Here is a 19,233-nt window from a genome sequence, read left to right on the forward strand (position 1 = left end):
TCTAACAGAATGCAAATAGCAGGTGATTCACAGAAAATCTCATTAGCCTCATTGATTGCCTTTCAGCATGTTTTTTTTTTTTTTCTGTTTTTGAGAGAGAGAATATTTACTAGGATGCTAATAAAGCTAGCCCATTCAACGGCTAATGTTTAGGTGGAAAAATGTACAGTTCAATATATGTTAAACTCAAAGATTTATATAGCACATACAGTTTATATCAGAGGCAAGACGCTGTTCATTACACTGTGTTGCCAACTCTTGCAATTTTATCACAAGTCTTGTGATATGCAGTGTTTTGCTTAAAGCCGCAGGTCCTAGAATCCAATGATTTATATGAGACTCTCAGCTTTCATTTTTTAAAAGTAAGTTTCTAGCCTTCATGGTTCGGGAGAAAAGCTTGAAAACTTGAATCCTAAGACTCAAAAACCAAAAGGAACCCACATTTTATTATGTTTAAGGCTATCTCATGATTTTTGAGGGCCTGACTGATGGTTTCTGAATGCTTGGGGTTGGCAGTGCTGTAATAGCAAGGAGGCATGCTGTTTAAGGATGAAGTTACAAGGATTCTGTTGGCTTGAAAAATAACATTCCTGTAAAATGCTGTACCTTCAATAATTCTATATTTAAATATGATTATACAAATAAATGTAATTGCTTCTAAGATTCCTGTAAATGAAAGAAATTAGCTAAAAAGTCTGTTCCATTTGCTTATTTTGTGCATTGGCAATATTTTATCAGTTTAATTTTTTACAATTTTTTTTAAAGATCAGTTGAATTGATCTCACCCACAGCTCTGGGAAGAGTTCACATATATGCCTTTTCTCATGCTCTTCAGTAGGGTGTTTACTTGTAAAAGTAGCAACAAACCTGAAACTGAAGAGGCAGCAATCAGGCACACGCACAAAAAGAAGTGCAGGAGGGTTAGGCCGGAGAATTTTTTGCATGGTTTATCTCTCAAAATCCAAACATTTCTTCTAAACAACAGGGGAGAATGCTATTGGAAGGCTGAATTGATGGGTCTTGATCTTGTGAGCCCTCCAGTCTAATGGGAGTTTTCCACATGAAGGACCACACCCTATTTTACTGTACACTCCGTGTTAATATATTAACATTAATTTTTGTGACAGAATTTAAGATTATTGCAATTCATCCAAATTGAGACAATGTGTCAATTTTAGCAGGATTCTGAGATGCACGAAGAAAGATGTCAAATTAACAATAGGGTATAAAAAAAAAAAACAGATATGGGAGCAACTCCTGCAGTAGATGTAGTTTTAGGACTGCTGCAGCAGTAAAAATAAAAGCAGGAGAGACTTACTAGCTAACTGCCTGGGGATGAAAAAGAAGTCCAGTACACAGTGTCTCCCGACTCTAAAAAAAAAAAAAAAAAAAAAAAAGAAAAAGCACTGATTGCTTTCACTACTCAGTGCAGACACAGTCTCTAGACTCTAGAGACTGTCTGCACTGAGTAGTGAAAGCACATGCATTTACTACTGACATTAGTGGAAGTTACATATGTATGCCAGTAACTGAAGGCAGACTTTGGCTCCATGTAAACACCTTTCTGAAGAACTTAAACAGCATCTTTGATAAAACTAGTAGATTCTTGGAGATTAGAGGGAAATGCAATTCACTGCCAAACTACTATGCTTCACAAGATCAGCAGATGTATTCTTTCTTTAAAATATACATATCTGTTGGAGGTGAACCCAACATAAGGTCAAAAAGTAGACCAGGTCAGACTACTAATTTTGTCGGAGGAGTTACATTTGAAAAGTGTTATGGTTACCATCTAGGAATCAAGCCTCCTTCAGGAGTAAAGCCAATGAGTTTTTAAGGCAGCTCCCCCTCACATGTCAACAGGGGGAGGGGAGTCCAACCCTGTAATGTGAATGGTACAGCCCAGTGGTACTATCAACTACCAATTATTTGTTTGCCACAGATGGTCTAGGAGCTCGCTCTGGTTGAAGTCATTGTTTGAAGCACACTATTAAAGTGAGGCTAAGCCAGAGCTGTCCCTTGGGTAGGGCGAACCAGGGCAACCGCTCCAGGCCCTGCACTTTTTGGGACCCCACAGGCCAGTGCGATTGGCTGGCACGGTCTGTCCCTGAAGAGACGGATCTGTCACTTCCGCCCTGGGCCCCATACCCTCCTAGGGACGGTCCTGGGCTAAGCACACTGTAAGCATTGGCTCTTCAGGCAGGGTCTTAGAGTGAGCTTTGGCAACTCCGAAACAGGCCTCCACATCTCATAGGGTACTCACATTGTAGTTAACCTGATGCTTCTATTTAGGGCTGGGGTTACTGAGTGGTCCAATACTTCGCCTTGGTTGGTGCTGCAGTATCTTGAAAATGATTATAGCACACACATACCTTAAAAAATGAGTTACCCTGTCTGGGATTGGTGCAGCATGGCTTCGGAATGACTGACATCTATGGACCCTGTTGCACTGACATCTCAGCATGATTAGGGTGCTGTGGCACCTCCCTAGAAACAGGTGATTCATTCTTTAAGATAAAACTGGTGCTTCACTACCTACTCTGGAACATGGCTCTTTGGCAGTGTTTCCCAAACTTGGGCTGCTGCTTGTTCAGGGAAAGCCCCTGGCGGGCCGGGCCAGTTTGTTTACCTGCTGCATCTGCAGGTTTGGCCAATCGTGGCTCCCACTGGCTGCGGTTCACCGCTGCAGGCCAATGGGGGCTGCGGGAAGTGGCAGCCAGTACGTCTCTTGGCCCGCGCCGCTTCCTGCAGCCCCCATTGGCTTCCTTTGCAGTCTGGCTTCTCTGCTTCTAACAGTTGTAAAGGAGAACAGGTCCATGTGTAGCGTTCATGATGTTTGGTGCACTGCTATGGCCATACTTTTGCCCGAACCCTGTCTGGCCAATGCTTGACGGTTAATGCAGTCTGGCCAAGCCCTGCAATCATTATTTCCAGTACCAAGATAAATGAGGTATTGCCTTATAGAGCTTGATCTTTCAGCATTCTTTTTCTGGCCTTTGTGCCTCAGAGCCTGCTGTCGGGTCTCTGCCTATGTATAGCTCTCTGAACGTGTGGCCTCCCACTGGGTATATCTATTGATGCCATAGCTGGGTCCTGGCTTTGAAAAATCTAGGGGGCTTCAGTTTCAGTGAGCCCACATGCTGTCAGCATTGGTTGGTTGCAGTGCTTAATTTGTAACGAAAGAAGTGCCAGGGCTCAAGAAATTATGTGCTGGGGCTCAAGGAAGTTTTTTTACATTCATAACTGATGCAGCGAACCCAGAGATGTCAGGGCTTTGAACTGCCAAGCCTAGAGATGCTAGGGCTTAGCCCTGGAACAAATTAAGCACTGGTTGTGGATTTTAAATATACTATAGTATTATCTGTTACTGCTGATATCTATGGTGCAGTCTGCTCTGACTGTTTTAGCACTGCAACTTAAGTCTGTCTGCTGCCTTTCTACACAGCCCCCCACCCTTCCCTTTACCAGATTGTTTTCCCTCAAAATTGGTGTATTACATGGTTGGGGTGGGAGAGGATAGTTTGGTAAAGGGGTGTGTGCAGCAAGGCAGTTAAGAGGTTGATAGAAAGCTGACATCTCTAAGGGTGTAGAGTAACGTTGCAGTGTATGGTCTATGGTAGTTGTATAATAGTAAGGCATATGATTGTGGGAGGAGGAATAGAGTGCATACACTCTTAGGTGGCTTAACTTTTCATTTCCTTGCCTTTGTGGGTTTCTGTAAGGTATGTTTTGTGTGCAGCAATCCTAATTACTTGCCACCAAAGTTTGTGTTTTATAATGTTTAATTAGGGGATCAGTTGGGGACAAAAGTGTAGCTGATGATGGAAAATATTTTACTTTTCAGAAGCTGCACATGAATCCTAAAATGTCAGCATCTGTGCAGAAGCCCTTCTCTTTTGTTGGATAAAATCTGAAAGAAAGATGGAGAAGATATTACATTCACCCAGCCCCATCAATCAGTTTTGTATGTGCCTAGCCCAGTTGATCAGATTTGTGTGCCCACAAAGTAAACGCTCAGTTATAATACGAATGACAACAAACAGGGGCCTGAAATCCAAAGGGTCTTTTTTTTTTTTAAAACATATTTGTTGCACCAGATCTACTCAGGATCCACTTCCCTACTAAGTTCTATGTAGATAAACAATTGAGATCTCATCATTCAACAGTAAGAAGTAGGACTGCCATTGATAAATTTCAGCCAGATCCCAAATTCACACCGTCAGCATTCAGTCAGTGGTAATTAATGTTGGAAAAGCTCATAATGACGTGAACATGTATATAAAATAAGAGAATCATTCCAGAATCCCCTTTAATTTGCTATCAGTGATATCTGACCTCTTGCAAACTTTGTAAGATTTATGGAAAAATCAATTGGTGAATGGGGTGAGTCTTCCATCTGTGATGAGGATGCCATGAAATCCAACTGTTCTGGATCAGAGCAGTAGCTGTATTAACTCTCCCATAGGCTCTGACAGTCTTCTGGGATTACCAGTCAAGTTGGTAAACCGTGTCAAAAGGAGGTAAACTGATTGGGTGGCTGCATAATAGACCATAGATTCCTAGTGGGAAAAAAAGAAAGAGAGAATAACCCCATGTTAAAGCCTGGATAACCAGGACAAGTGACACATTAGTCATGGAAAAAAGTGACATACTAGTAATGGAAAAAATGACAGTAAGAGAGAGGCTCTCTCAAAACTTGGCTCCAATATTCTCCACAATACTTAAATCCAAAAAGATGTAATGCCCTTTTCATTCAGTAATAAATATTTCATCCCTTAATATACAAGAATACCATCTTTTCTAGGTTCCCTTATAATTGTATTGTTAAAAAAGAAGAGAAGCAAAGCACAGCACAGCATGTTGCTTGAGGGCATGGTAGCTAGTAAGTTTATGCCTTTGGTTGATTTGATCTGAATATTAACATGTGTTTTATGTTTGGAAATTTTAAAAACTGTTAACTACTGAATGCCCATTGGGGGCCAAATTGTGGCCTGGCTTGCACAGTGCACAAGCGAGTAAGGTGCATAAAACGCCCTTGCTTTGGTGACTGCATGATGAGTAGCAGTACAAAAGGGGAAGTAGGTTCTTTGGAACCACTATACTTCATTCCCCAACACAAGTGGGTGGAAGTGGGTTGAAAGTGGGTGGAGACTTCACTCTAAGTCCCCACCATGCCCTCAATCTACTGGCATGTCAGAAAAATCAATCTTGTGCTGGGTATAGACCTGTGCAGTTTACTCTCTCCCTGGAGGAGCAGAGAGACCAGGAGGGAGATTGTGACACTCTAAGCCCAGTTTATTTACTCATTGTTAACTTTTCCTAAAATAAAAACCTTAACCTTTTTGGTACTAAGCTGCTGGTGTACACCGGCTGAGGAGCCAGCACAAAACGTTTGTCCAAATCTAACTTGCTTTAGTCACACAAGTAGTCCCACTTTTTTGAATTGGAGTATGAATGGGTGAATAAGGTGAGCAAGATTTGACCATTATTTTTCTGTGATCCATAAAAAACTTAGGGTAATGGTTTCAAACGCAGGCACACAACATTAGGCATCTAAATTTAAACATAGACTCCTTAATATGTAGTCTTATTTTCAAAGGAACTGAGTCCCTACAGCTCCCAAAGTAGTAAATGAGTGTTGTAGTTCCTTAGCCACTTACTTAGGAGCCAGCTTCAGGCATCTTAATATGAAATTGTTGGTCTTACTGTCTATTTTTTTTCCTGCAGTAATGGAGAAATTCATTTTTTTATTTAAAAAAATCTGACTCTAGAAAATGTTTCAATCCACAACATTTAAAAGTAGCTCTGATTTGCACCTAAAACATTGAAAACATTCTTTTAAGTGTCAGGAAACTAGTAGACTAAATTCAAGATACTGGATGACTTCATCTTTATAACCCATCAACAAGAATTAGCTCAATAATCATGTTACAGCAAGTCAATCTCTGGATTTAATATACTATCCCAAGGAAATCACAAATTTCTTTATTCACATCTTAATATTTTCTTACATTTGCATGGTAATATTTTTATTTCATTTGCACTGCATTTGGCTTTTTATTTTCAAAGCTATCCTTTTATGATAATGCCCTTCACAATTTGCAATTGTTGTTGGGCAATGATAGACATGTTGCACCTTGTTACTGGCCTTGTTGCAAGAATTAGAACAGATGATCATAATGATCCCTTCTGACTTAATATCTATGGATTTATATTTCAATCAGTGGAAGTTAGTGAAGAATCAGGCCTCTTAATTTCTGCTCTTTTCAAAACACAAAGTAAGATTACTACTAATCAAATAGGAAAAGGACAAAAAAGGTAGGTGCAAATTATTTCCCAGCTTCTAAGAGGACAGTTAAAATGGAAAAATGAAAAAAAAAAATCCTTAAAAATTAGTCTTGTAACCTAGTCCAGTGGAACAAATTTGAGAATGCAGAAAGCAGGGTTGCAATTTATATTCCTAGACAATAAAATGTGAAATGTTCCACAGGAAGTAGAGAAAATGTTATTCCCTCACAATATAAATGAATTTTAAAGTTCACATTTGTTAAATATGCATCACATTGATAAATTCTTTATAAATGCATAATATATTTATTATTTATATTGCTCCAGTACTGTGCTAGGGTTTTTTTTTTGCAGGAAAACTCATGATGGTGGGATTCCTGCCTACAGAGTATAAAAGCATAATTTAAACAAATAGATTAGCTATTGTCCCTTTAAGATACTTAAAGGGGACAGGATGGTGTGCAAAATGAAATGTAGCCATAATTGTTAAGGTTTGTGACATACTTTATATGGTTTATGCTGTTATACCTATTCCAAGATGCATTCAATTAAAGAACTCATCTCTGATATGTATTCTAGCATGCTCCTGGGAACTAATCCAATGTCTTTAGTTATCTGTTTTACATGAAACCAATTATTGTAATGTCTCTAATGTCTAAGTGGTATTGTCGTAAGTGCCATTTTACCATTGCCCTGAGTATTTATTTCTAGGATATCTATCTACTATTCAAATTTATTATTCTCTCAAGAATACTTTCTCCACAGGGTCACATTAGCATTTATGTATCCCTCAGACAGATAGTCAAGTGAAGTTTAATAAGAGATAAATAATCAGCTTACTTAACTCAGTGCTTTCCACTTTCATTTACATACAATGACCTCTTACTGGTGCTTAACCTTCCACTGTCCTCATCTTAAGTTTTCAATGAAAGCCTATTTGAATTTTTGCTTATAATCTTCCAGTCTCCCCTTCTGATGTGTGGAGCATGTTGATTCATCCCTTCTGAAGAACCACACTCTGGCAAACTTTGAGAGTGAGTATGATCTAATGGTTAAAGCACAGCAGTGGGAGTCCACATATATGAGTTCTGTTCCTGGTTACTATAATTTATTATTTCTTTGCAGTAGTACTCAAATGCCCCTACCTGAATTAGAGCCTCAGTTCTGCTATTGTCAGACCAAGTGTCTTTGCTTAAGATATTTCTCCTCTCTGTGCTTTAGTTTCTCCAGCAGAACAATGGGAATAATTATCAACTACACAAAGGTGTTGAGAGACTTCATTCATTAATATATTTATCTCTTAGAGCAAGTATAGAGCAGTTCCAAATGGAAGTGGGGGAATGGTCCCGCTGTTGTGGGGAACTTTTCTGGCTTATACACTACCCTGGTGAAATGGGCTAGCGAAAGGATCCGAGTCCTCACTCCCACTTCCTTTACCCAGAGGCTGCCTGACCTCAGGGGCTCCCCTTCCACTCTTATGTGGCAGATTCCTCATAACCCCAACAAGGCTGGGCCCAGGATTCCTTGGGGACTCGACCCACAAGCTGTCATGGTCACTTAGGGTAGGGGTTAGGGTGTTCCCACTCCAGGGTGCTCTCTCTGCACTGGATGCTTCCCTGACCCACTGATCATTACATACAGTTCAAAGCAAATTTTTTTTAATTGATTGCTGTTTAATAAATTGTAAGGAAAAAATGGGAAAGGTTAAAGGAAAACACATAACCCTGGTCTGTGACATGAGAACATCACAACCAGCAGTCTCTGGATTGTAAGGGAAGTTCAGTCTGTTCCTCACAAATCCCAGACCTCCTTCTCAGGCCCTGGCTGTGCTTCAGGGATGCTGTGGGTTGGACACTTGCTCTGGCGGCAGCCACATACCCTCAGACTTTAGGTGGCAGGACCCTTCTTCCCAGCATCACCCCTGCCCTGTCAAGGTTACAATCCCCCTCGAAGTCTGACCTGCCCGGTGTCTTGGCTGGGGGCATCTCTCTGCGCTGGGCCTACTGCCCAGGGTTCCCCTCGCTCACTGCACTTGGCTCTGGATTGCTCCAGCTCCAGCTCCACTCTGCCTCAGCACGGCTGCTGCTGCTGCTCTGCCTCCAGCTCCCTGAGCTGCTTCTCTGGCCTCTCTGGCTCTGGTTGCTACAGCTCTCCTCCCAGGACAGGTCTGCTCTCCAGGCTGCTTCTGTGACTCTGCTCCCAACACAGCTTGGGCCCACAGTTGCCAACTTTCACGCAGTAAATAAGCACCCTGACTTTCACAATAAGCCAGAAATCAAGCTAATCCCATTTCAAAACAAGGCTAAAACAAGCCAATCCCTAAGAATCCAAACACTCTATGTGACTAGATCCCCCCAGTGTGCAGTCTGGGACTGTGGTGGGCCCACTGTGCACCCCAGACTCTCCCCCCCTTGCTCCTGCTTGCCCCCCCTTGCCAAGAGCTGATAAAAAAATGCAACAAGCTACAACAAGCATCAAGCCAAAAACTAGCCAACAAGCAACTCACAAACCAATTAAGCCAAAACCAAACCCAATTTCTGCATTTTTTCCACAGGTTTGACATGTCTGCCCTGCTCTCTCCTTAGCTCAGCCCCACTCTGTTTGACCCAGGCAATTCCAGCTCACATGGAGGACAGGACCTCCTGACTCCCTGATTAGCTTGCCTGCCCTTGTCAATCAGGCTGACTTGGAGCATTGGCCTCTCCCCATTGTTCCTGGGGACTTTCAGTCTCAGTGTCCTGATTTCCCATCGACCCTTCCCCTTCCTTTTGGTACTGGGAGCTAGCCAACCAAAACACCCCCACTGAGTTTTCGTAAGGGGGCAACAGTCCCCTTACACAAATCAAAATTCTCCACTCAAATGCAGTGATGGCAGAGTTTTACATGTATTTTGCATAGATGTAAGTGACTACACAAGGGAAAGAACCTTAGAATCAACTGATTGGAGCACTGGGTAACTTGAGGGAGGTCTGCAAAGGTGGCTTACTGTCACTTTTGCATGCCCCAAACCTGTATAACACAGTTCAAGGCAACTGGGATATACAGGTGGTCCTTCAAGGGCACCCACTTTAGGCTCTTGGCTCCTCAGCCATCACCTCTCTTGGGTGGAGACCTCTCTCTCCCTCCTGACCAGGGTTTTTCCAGGCTTCACAGTTCCCTTTCTAATATCCCTGACATCCCTAATATCCCAAGCAAGCCAGACTGCCTAAACAGACCAGCGTCTGCGCTTTGCTTTCTCTTTGAAGGCTATGAATAGCTGTAATTTCCAGCAGTTATGAGTTACCACAGAGCTCTTCCTAAGTAGATGCATTTGCCCCCTCCAGTATTTGTTTGCATACTTTGGGAAAGTAACTTGATTCCTCTTGTATACAGACATGGGGGGATCCACACCCCTCCTCCCTGTCATCTATACTATTTGCATTTTGGCTACAACAGTCTCTCACAGGTCTGAAGCTAACTGAGGTCTGATTTATCCCTTCTGCTTACAGCACCCCTGACCAATCTGGGCCTGCATAGAAATCTTTGCTGTAGGTAGAGCGAAGGCTTTTCCATGAGGAACTTTAACTGAGATTTCACATCTGAGGGACATTTGGTGGGATTTCATGACATGGGCCTTAACTGAATTTTAGCAGTCCCAGTGTCTCTCCATCTAATGAATGTCTCCCCACTGACTACCACCTTTCCCTCCCACTGCAGGGTACAGCATGACATGTGGGTGGTGGTTTGGGGTGTGAATGGCTTAGCATGAACAGTATGTGTAATTGGCAGACTGGATGTGTGACTTCCTGTCTCCAGACAGTTAGTCACACAATTAACTATGAGGTTGGGGTATAGCTGCCCCTTCCAGCACTGCACTGTGTCTCAGTGGGCAGAGAGGGAAATCATGGGCAAAGTGACCCTGCTGGCCACATATGGAACACTGCTATTCCCATCTCAGGGCTTCTTGGAAGTGGTTTCCCTCCCCACTGGATGTGGGTTTCTGCTTGGGCCTGATCCTTGTGCTCTGATCCCATTTCATTCCTGTCAGGTTTTCTATCAAACCCAGGCTCAATCTCCACAAAATGGTCAGCCCACTTCCCAGCTATAGTTACATATCTGGGATTTTACCTATTAACAGAGATTTCAGGTTGGGGTAGCAGAGTGTATAGAATTGTTCAGAACCCATTAATTTGTAGGCCTCATTGACTGTAGTAACCCCTCCTTCCCCCCCCCCCACCCCCAGTTCCTCATTTTCATACATAACCCTTAATTTGAATTAAAAAAACCTCACCATTGGTCATTTCTCCTTTTTTCTGAACCCCCCCCCCCCCCAACCCTCTCAAACCTTTCATAGGTCAGCTTAAACTTTTGCAACAAAGCTTGTTTAAATCACTCATAATTTTTATAGTTCTCTGTCCATTAGAGGGGAAATGTCCAAAGCCTTTGTCCCTCACAATAGTAGAGGCACATGCCATACTATGTCCATCAGCTTGTTCAATTCACACCCTGTTTCTAAGGCAGTGGTTTTCAACCTGTGATCCACGGACCCCTGGGGGTCTGCAGACTCTGCACAAGATTTCCAAAGGGGCCGCATGTCCATTCAAAGTTGTTTTTTTTTTAGGGGACTACAAATTAAAAAAAGGTTGAAAACTACTGTTCTAAGGTATTTAAAAACACATCCATGTCATCACCCGCCCTAAAGTGAGGAAGCATTTTAGAATCTGTGCTACCCACCGAGACGGGTTTTTGCTTCACCCATGGTTCTGTGGGTGCAGTTTCTCCATCTGGAGCTGTTGATGTTGCTCCTTGTCCTTCTCCCTTTCTCCTCAAGCTGGTACTTGTCTTCTCTCTTGTACTGATGCTGCCTCTCCCGATTCACTCTGTTGCTCCCTGTCTGCAAGCAGGTGGGTTTCTACTCACACTCTGTCTCTCTCCAGTCAGAGCCTCTCTAGCTCTAACTTTCAATCTGTCCACAATTCCTGTTGCAGAGGTGCCTTTGATCCCAATGGAATATGGTTGCTGCCTCTATCAGCTTCTCTCAGGGCTCCCTCCAAGGAGTCAGTTACAAGATTTCCCCTGCTTGATGGGCCCTCTGCCAGTAGGCTGGATGCTTCTTGGGAACATGGACCATCATTCCTTTTCTGTACAGCAGATCTACTAGCCCAGTAGTTCTCAACCTATTTACCATCGTGGGCCGCATATGCAGCTCTTTATGTGTTATGTGGGCCACATCCACACTATATATACTACCTGTGTGGCCCTGAGGATGTCATATGGGCTGCAGCAGTGTGCTGATTAGGCCGCAAGTGGGCCGCGGACTGAGAACCACTGTACTAGCTGCACTCTGTTCTGTTCCCCGGTATTGAGCTGCCTTTTTTTTTTTCCCTCCATAGCTCAAGCAGCTGACCTTTCTTTAGCTGTTCATAATTCATTTTTCTCTGTCTCTTTTAACGATTTGTTTCCCAAAAAAACTATGATAAGACTTCTCTGTGGTTTTCCCTTCTATAGTACTTGCTTATACACTGCTGGTACTATGGCAATTCACATTGTCATAGATCACAGTGCCCTGTATTTCCCCTCTGGGATTTGCCAACGGCACCCACTCTAGACTCCTGGCTCCTCAGCTGTCACCTCTCTTGGGCAGAGACCTGCCTTTCTCTCTCCTGACTGGGGGGTTTGCAGGCTGCGTAGTTCCTGCCTCCACGGTAATATCCCCAGAAAGCCAGGTGGCATAAACAGGCCAGTGTCTGCACTTTGCTTTCTTTCAAAAGTTATGAACAGCTGTAGTTGCCAGCAGTGACAGGTTACCACACAGCCCTTATAAGCAAACACATTTATTCTTCAGATCGAAGTATTACAAAGAAAATATATGAAAAAAATAATAATAAAAGTTCCTGTACACATGCTCAGGACTTACCAGAGGTCACCCATCAGTTTTGTGGGGCTTCAGTTGGCCAAAGTCCTTCCAAGGGAGGATTGGGGGCTACCTGGGATGGAAGGTCCTAACCTTTCTGGATCAGAAAGAAAGCCCTTTTAAGTCAGTTTAAACTCAGGTTATTTATCCAAAAGTCTTTTCTTGGTCTTAGATGCTGAAAAATCCAGTTTGAACCAGTAAATATGAGTAGGTGGTGGTGCCACCTGGAGATGTTACAATCTTAGGGAATTTGCTTAATCACCCTGACTGTTCTTAATTCTTGGAGCAGCTGTCGTTACCCTCCCCCATAGAATTACACACAATCCTTGGGCCACAACAATATACACTTAATGTGATAAAATCACCCAAAAATATTGCAGGAAATTGCCATATCTGTCACACCTGAATATAGTGTAATGTCAGAAAAATGATGCTATAAACATGTGTTTTGATTTTATATGAAACATATATAACGCAAGATAAGTAACACAGGAAATCCCCTGACTTCTACTTTATGCAGGATTTGGTCAACTATGTGCAACACAGCTGAGCTACTATATTATTACAGATGGTTTGATTTCCTGATTTAGGAGTTTAAATTCTCAACCACCACTTTGCATTACCGTAGTTCTTTGCATTGAATTTCTTAACGCTGATGGTGAGATAGGAGTTTTAGGGAAAACAGTAGTAAACATGCATTGAAATAAACACATTGTGCAAAGGAAAATTCCAGTGAACAGGAAATGATTATTTATTAAGTAATTGTTCCGCACTGTGCAGGAGGCACTGGGGGGAGAGGGAGGCGCAGTGTCAGGGTATGCTTGGGGGAGGGGCAGAACTGGATGGGAAGAGACGGAGCGGGGGAGGAGCTTGGGGGAAATGGTGGAGTGGGGTTAGGGCCTGGAGTGGCGTGGGGGCGGGGGCTTGGAGGAAGGGGTGGAGTAGGGGTGGGGCCTGGAGCCGAGCAAGGGTTGAGGACCCCCAGGGCAAGGAGGAAGCCAGCGCCTGTGAGGGGAGTAGTGAAGAGGTGTCCTATAAAACAGCATGAGAGTGGAATCAATAGAGGGAAGATGTCAGACCCTCAAGGGGTTCATCTTATTTATCACCATAGAGCTGTGACTCAGCATGAAGCTGCTTGTGCTCTGCACCACATGGCACTGGAGCATAAGCAATAAGCATCACACTTTCGATTTTTCAATCTGTCCCTTCTGGGGCGAGCCCTGGCTGACTCAGGGCCTCCTGCAGCTGCAGCTCTGGTAGAGTTGCCTGAACAAGCCTTGGCAATCTCAATCAACCAATGAAGTTTATACACATCATGCTCCAGCTCAAAGTCCAGATATCTTTGGGGCAGAAGGCAGGGGAGAAACTTGGCATAACAAGTATGTTTCAAAGGAGAGATTTGAATGCCGAGAGGGATGTTGATGCACAAGGAGCTGGTGCTTTTATCGGATTGTTATTGCCTAAGAAACTAAACTAAGAAAATAAGAGAGTCAAAGCAAGTACTGCAAGGAGCTCTAAATTTAGGACCTATTTAGAAAGTAGCTGCTGGGCCCTTTCTGTTGTTATCTTAAAGGAACAGGGAATTTAAAGACTGATAGGAAGGACGTAAGTCTCCCCCTTATCCTTAAGATGTCATCAGTAGGAACCCCTGATAGTATTTCTCCTGAGACTCTCTGGAGTGAGCAGAGTTTTCTAGATCCCAAGCGCCCCCCCCCCCCCCCCCAGTGGATGGATTTTAAACTGAGTGTTCTATAATGGCCCCAGAAAACTCTGTCCTAATGAATGAGGAATATATGTTATTTATAGACATTTTGAAGCAGACCCTACTGCTGAAATAACTGCCTGAGAGAAAAGGCGCTGAATAGGCTCTGCATTTATTATGACCTGGTAACATTTCTGCTGTCTAGTGTGTATATATATATATATATATATTCAGAGAGATCCTGGAATCCTTGATCTTTCATTATTTCATGCATAAAGGTGAACTGCCAAAGCAGTAATATAAACAGAGAGAGAGCCTGATTTCTGGTCTAACTTCCCTTCAAACTAGGTTGCATGGGGCATTCAACACAGACATAATTTAAAACTAACTTTAAGTCCTCTCCACCTGCTGGTGATTCCTTCTTATTACTTTGTGGTTGCTTGGGCTCCTGTCATGGTGATAGATGTAGTACATGTCCAGGAGCGTTTAGATCTGAAGTCTGCTCTCAGTGATCTCTGCTTTGAATACAACTTATTTGTACATATATCAGATTCTTACTCTAATTGTAGTAAACTAATATAGTCACTTCATAGCAGAACTAAAAAAAAAAAAAAAAAAAAAAGATATTACACTGACTACATTTTCAGTTACAATATTTACTACTTGGTTGTTTAACCCCCTCCCTTCCTTTCATCTTTATAAAGATGAAAAGCTACTAATTTAGTGATATAAGAGTAAAAATTAGAAACCCCATCATTAATAAATGTTTTCCAACCTCTATTGTCAGCAACACCATAAGAGCTTTTGCTTCTAAGGAAGGAGAATGTTCCTGTGTGTCCCCTACAATAGTTAATTTCACATGCTTTTTAAAGTGACAGCCACACTGAATTTTTTGATATGCAGCTCAATGATGTTAAAGTAATAAGGGTTCCAGATAGGTCTTTGTATCATATTCAATCATTTACATGCTACTTAAGCTCAAACACTGATGTCAATGTTTCTTTGAAATAACATTTATCATCCTACTGTATTCTAAAAGTTCCTAATTTAGGGCCTGCCACTTAGTACCTGTAATTCTCATATAAGTCAAGGAGAGCTGCACAACTACCCCGCTGACTATGCCAGCTACACATTCCAGCCATGGTGCTCTGGCTTGGAGTAGACAGGAGATACGGGATCTCCTGGGCCTGCAAAGAGAAGAAACTGCGAGAACAGCAATGGACCAGCTGTAGAAATGTGGACATCTATGAGCAGATTGCATGGGGGAATGCTGTTCTTATGCCCCATCACATGAACCTATGAATTTACATATACAATTTAGCATATACAATGCTACATGGTCATTTACATTCTAGCCAAATACTGTATGGTCATAGCTCAACCTATCAAACTTTTATATAGTCCTGTCTTGATGGGCAAAAAGGTTGTGTTTTTTAATCATATTAGCTTAACAGGATAGAAAATCCCTGTCAAGATGCAGGCTAACACATCTGAACTCACTGTGTTTAGCCAAGACGCTCTGAAACAGGGCTTGGGTGGCCAGACAGCCTAGTGGTTAGACTGCCTGGCTCTCAGCCCCCTGCTGGCTGAGTGGCCTCAGCCTTAAAGGCTGAAGAGGGGTAGGGACCTCCCTTTCCACCAGGCCCTCTCTTTCCACCAGGTCCCAGCCCAGGACCCTGAGCAGGGGGGTTGGTGTCCCTCCCAAAGGGGAGTCAGAATCCATTGCCCTGGGCTACTTCCTACCAGTCCATTCATCTCGGGGCATGGCCCCTCTAGTTCAATCTATCAGGTGACTTGCTTCCTTTAAGGTTCCCTCTTGTGTCCAGGACAGCACCTTGCTGGGGTCCCAGGTTCCTTTAAGCAGGGCAGCCACAAGCTGGTTAGGGCAAGCCCCACAATGTCTCTTGGGAGCACTCAGTCATCTCTGGTGCCAGGAGTTTTTTCACAGTCTCCTCTTGGCTAAGGAACCAGCACTTGCTTGTAAATAGCTGCCCTGGCTAGCAGGCCAGGGCTCAGTCCCTTCAGGCAGGGAGACAGCTAGGTACTGCCTGCCTAGGTACTGCCACCAGTCAGCCCTAAACCCTGCTCCAGGCCTGACACTGGCTGGTATAATGAGGCGTGTTAGTCTTCATCTTGATGGGACTTTTCAGTTATGTTAAAGTAACTCACTGAGCAAACATCACGGAAGAACACGCTCTTTTTGTCCACCAAGACAGAGCCTACATATATTAAATCCAACGGAAACCATGCTCCATGGGTATCTCTCCTATTTGGAAGGCTCGGTGTTGGAGATCTATAACAGAGCCAGGACTGTTATTATCCCAGCTTGGTATCGTCCCCAAACTTTATAAGTGTACTATCTATGCAGAAAGCTGCAGTGAAGGGGGTTAAGAGAGTGGTTGAGACTGTCAGAGGTAGGATGCCTGGCAGTAAGCTATGGATGAGAGACTCCTGAGGCAAGAGCTCAAGAGCAGCAGGGTTAATCTCTGAGTTGTCATTTTCAGATTTGGTTTGCTATATTGGGAAAATGAAAAAAGAATAAAAGCCTGGTCAGAAGGACCTGAGAGACTGTTTGGTGTGAATGTAAAGAGAACACCCTAAAAAGGGGAGGAATTGTTAGCTGGGCACACTGGCCATAAGGGGGTGCACGGGCAATAAATGGTGTTTGTGGCTGACCCACAATGGGAAGTTGTCTAATATTATTTGGTTACAGGGATTCCAGAGACCTTGTTCTGAATTAGAGTAACGAAGACTATTAACTGTAGTCTGGGTTTATACTACACAGTGAATGTGAGAAAGAATACGCCACTCAAGATATGTTCCCCTTCTCAGAGTCCTCCATTGCACACACCAGAGCCAGAACAAAACTGTATTTTTCCCCAGAATCCTGTATGGTTGCAGAGAAGCAGGCTTGATTTGTGGAATAATAGCTTAGTCATCTCATGCTTTTAAGTCAACTAATGCCAGTCCCACACTCATACTTTCTTACTCAGCAATACTGTTAGAAGGGAGTGGTTGATAACTTCTGCAGGAAGTTAGACATATCTGTTCTTTTCCCTCTTTTGCAGGATCAGGACTCTGATACTTAGTGAAGCACAAAAGGATTTGCACAATCCTTTGGCACATCTAATCTAATGCCCTCAAAAATGCAATTGGTGGTGCATTTAAAATAAAATTCTGGTGCACAGCATAAGTTCCATGTGACTCCAAATGTAATATTGTCCAAAATGCCTGAAATATATTAAACACAGATTTCTTAACAATACCAAGCTTTTTTTTTTTTTACGCTTCACCCTTTATTGGCTTTTTGATTTCATTGCTCTTTCTGGAACATTACTCACAATGCTTTGGAATTTTTGATTCTGTAAATCTATACATTTCCATGACTATTGAGAGTTCTGCTCTCATATACACAGTACTGCTGAACACCATACACATGAAAAGAGTAGTTTTATTATGGATAGGGAGGGACACAGATTACCGCAGGAATACTGGAAAAAACTTGTTCTACCCAGAAAACTGCTAGTGCAGTCAAAGTTCAGGCCTGGTCTACACTTAAAGCTTAAGTCAATATAGCTATGTTGGTCACAGGTATGAAAAATCCACCCTCTTGACCAGGAGTGCTAGAACAATTTTTATAGTGGGGGTGCTGAGAGTCACTGAACAACTTTAAACACTGTATAAACACCCCCAGTACCCTTAGTTCCAGCACCCATGCTCCTCACCAACATAGCTATGCCAACCCCCTAACTCCCAGTGTAGATGCAGCAAGGTTCGCAGAAAAATGCTTCCATCAACCTAGATACTGTCACTTGAGGAGCTGGAGTTCCTACAGAGATGGAAAAAACCCTTCTACCACTGTAGTCTGCATCTACACTATGGGGATACAGTGGCATAGCTATGGTGCCATAGTTATGCCTCTGTAGTGCCCGTAGTATAGATATGGTCCTACCTACTGTCATACAGGGAAGTGCTGTTTCTACACTAATAGAAAAAACCCTTCTGTAGAGAGGTTAGCTAGGGCTCATCTCTCTCTGGGGCAGCGGGAACCCCCACCGCCTCACTAAGTTTGAGAGGAGGCCTAGCAGGGAATTAGTCCAGCAACAGAAGTCTTCCTCCGCAGCCTTTGGGAGGGCAGAAATAAACAGAGTTAGTCGTAAGCCCAGGCCCTAGGTCAGGGTGGGGCAATGACGAGTCAGGTGCTCAGGCAGGGGCTGAGCAATGACAGTATAGAAACAGTGAGCCCTGGCCCTAGGTCCAAAGGCCTGGGAGAGGGGGAGACTGCACCCACAAGTTGTGTGGCAGGGGGGACGCAGGCCCTCCCACTCCACTGCGTCCCAGCCCAGGGCCCTAGCAGCGGCAGAGGACAGGCTGCTGCGTCAGTGGGAATCCTGGCCGCAACACACTGACATGGATTCTGGCAATGGCGCAGCCAGACTAGGGTCAGCTGCCCCCAGGCTACTTCTGGACTCCCCTTCTTGAGGTACCTGGGTAAGGGTGGTGTCCTCACAGGGGTCCAACACCATGGGTTCCTCAGGATAGCTGGTGCAGGGCAAGCTCAGCAACTCCTCTAGGTAGCTGGCCTGGGACAGGCTCAGCAACTCCTCCAGGTAGCTGGCCTGGGACAGACCTGGCCAGCTCTTGGGTCTGCCACAGGTCGTTGGGGTTTCCCAGTTGGGAGGTAGACCAGAGGCATCTGGCCTCCCCAGCAGCTGCCCTCCCAGTGAGCTCTGGGGTCAGGCCTTTATACTTCCTGTGCCATGCCTGACCCTCTGGGGGGCGGGCTCAGGGCTTCCTGGCTCCGCCCACTCTGGTGTCTGGAGGGGCTCGTCTCTCTCTGGGGCAGTGCTTCTTTTACTTTTTTTTTTTATAATAAAGTTCTTCTTTTAAGAACCTGATTGGTTTTCAGTGTCCTAAAAACCCAAGGGTCTGGTCTCTTCTCACCTTGTTAACCTATTTGGTTGGTATATTATTCTCAAGCCTGCCCAGGAAAGGGGGTGAAGGGCCTTGGGGGGATATTTGCTGGGGGGATAGGGCTCCAAGTGGCCCCTCCCTCAATGTTTGTTTAAATCAATTGGTGGTGGCAGCAATACTGTCCAAGGACAAAGAAAGGAATTTGTGCCTTGCGGAAATTTTTAACCTAAAGATGGTGGAATATAAGCCTAAGGGGGTCTTTCATGTGGGTCCCCACATCTGTACCCCAGAGTTCAGAGTGGGGAGGGAACCCTGACAGAAGTGAACTGGGGAATGAATCGTTGATAGTAGCTGGTGAGCCCCAGGAATTGTCGCACTTGACGTTTCATGGTGGGTGATGGGCATGCTGCCAGTGCTTGAACCTTCCCAATGAGGG

At 43.8% G+C, this 19,233-nt stretch overlaps 1 long non-coding RNA gene across 2 annotated transcripts; it reads right to left on the minus strand.

Annotated features, from left to right (window-relative positions):
* Window positions 1-3,603: 3,603 nt before the first annotated feature.
* LOC122464929 lies at window positions 3,604-18,603 on the minus strand. Of its 2 annotated transcripts, XR_006289374.1 has the most exons (4): window positions 18,371-18,603; window positions 12,185-12,278; window positions 4,336-4,559; window positions 3,604-3,910 (listed from the first exon to the last, which is right to left on the minus strand). It is a non-coding gene; the product is annotated as an uncharacterized LOC122464929 (long non-coding RNA). The 2 variants fall into 2 exon arrangements; XR_006289373.1 differs by having other exon boundaries at window positions 3,604-4,559.
* Window positions 18,604-19,233: the final 630 nt, after the last annotated feature.

This window comes from Chelonia mydas, chromosome 3 (genome assembly GCF_015237465.2).
Source record: "Chelonia mydas isolate rCheMyd1 chromosome 3, rCheMyd1.pri.v2, whole genome shotgun sequence".
Lineage (NCBI taxonomy): Eukaryota > Metazoa > Chordata > Testudines > Cheloniidae > Chelonia > Chelonia mydas.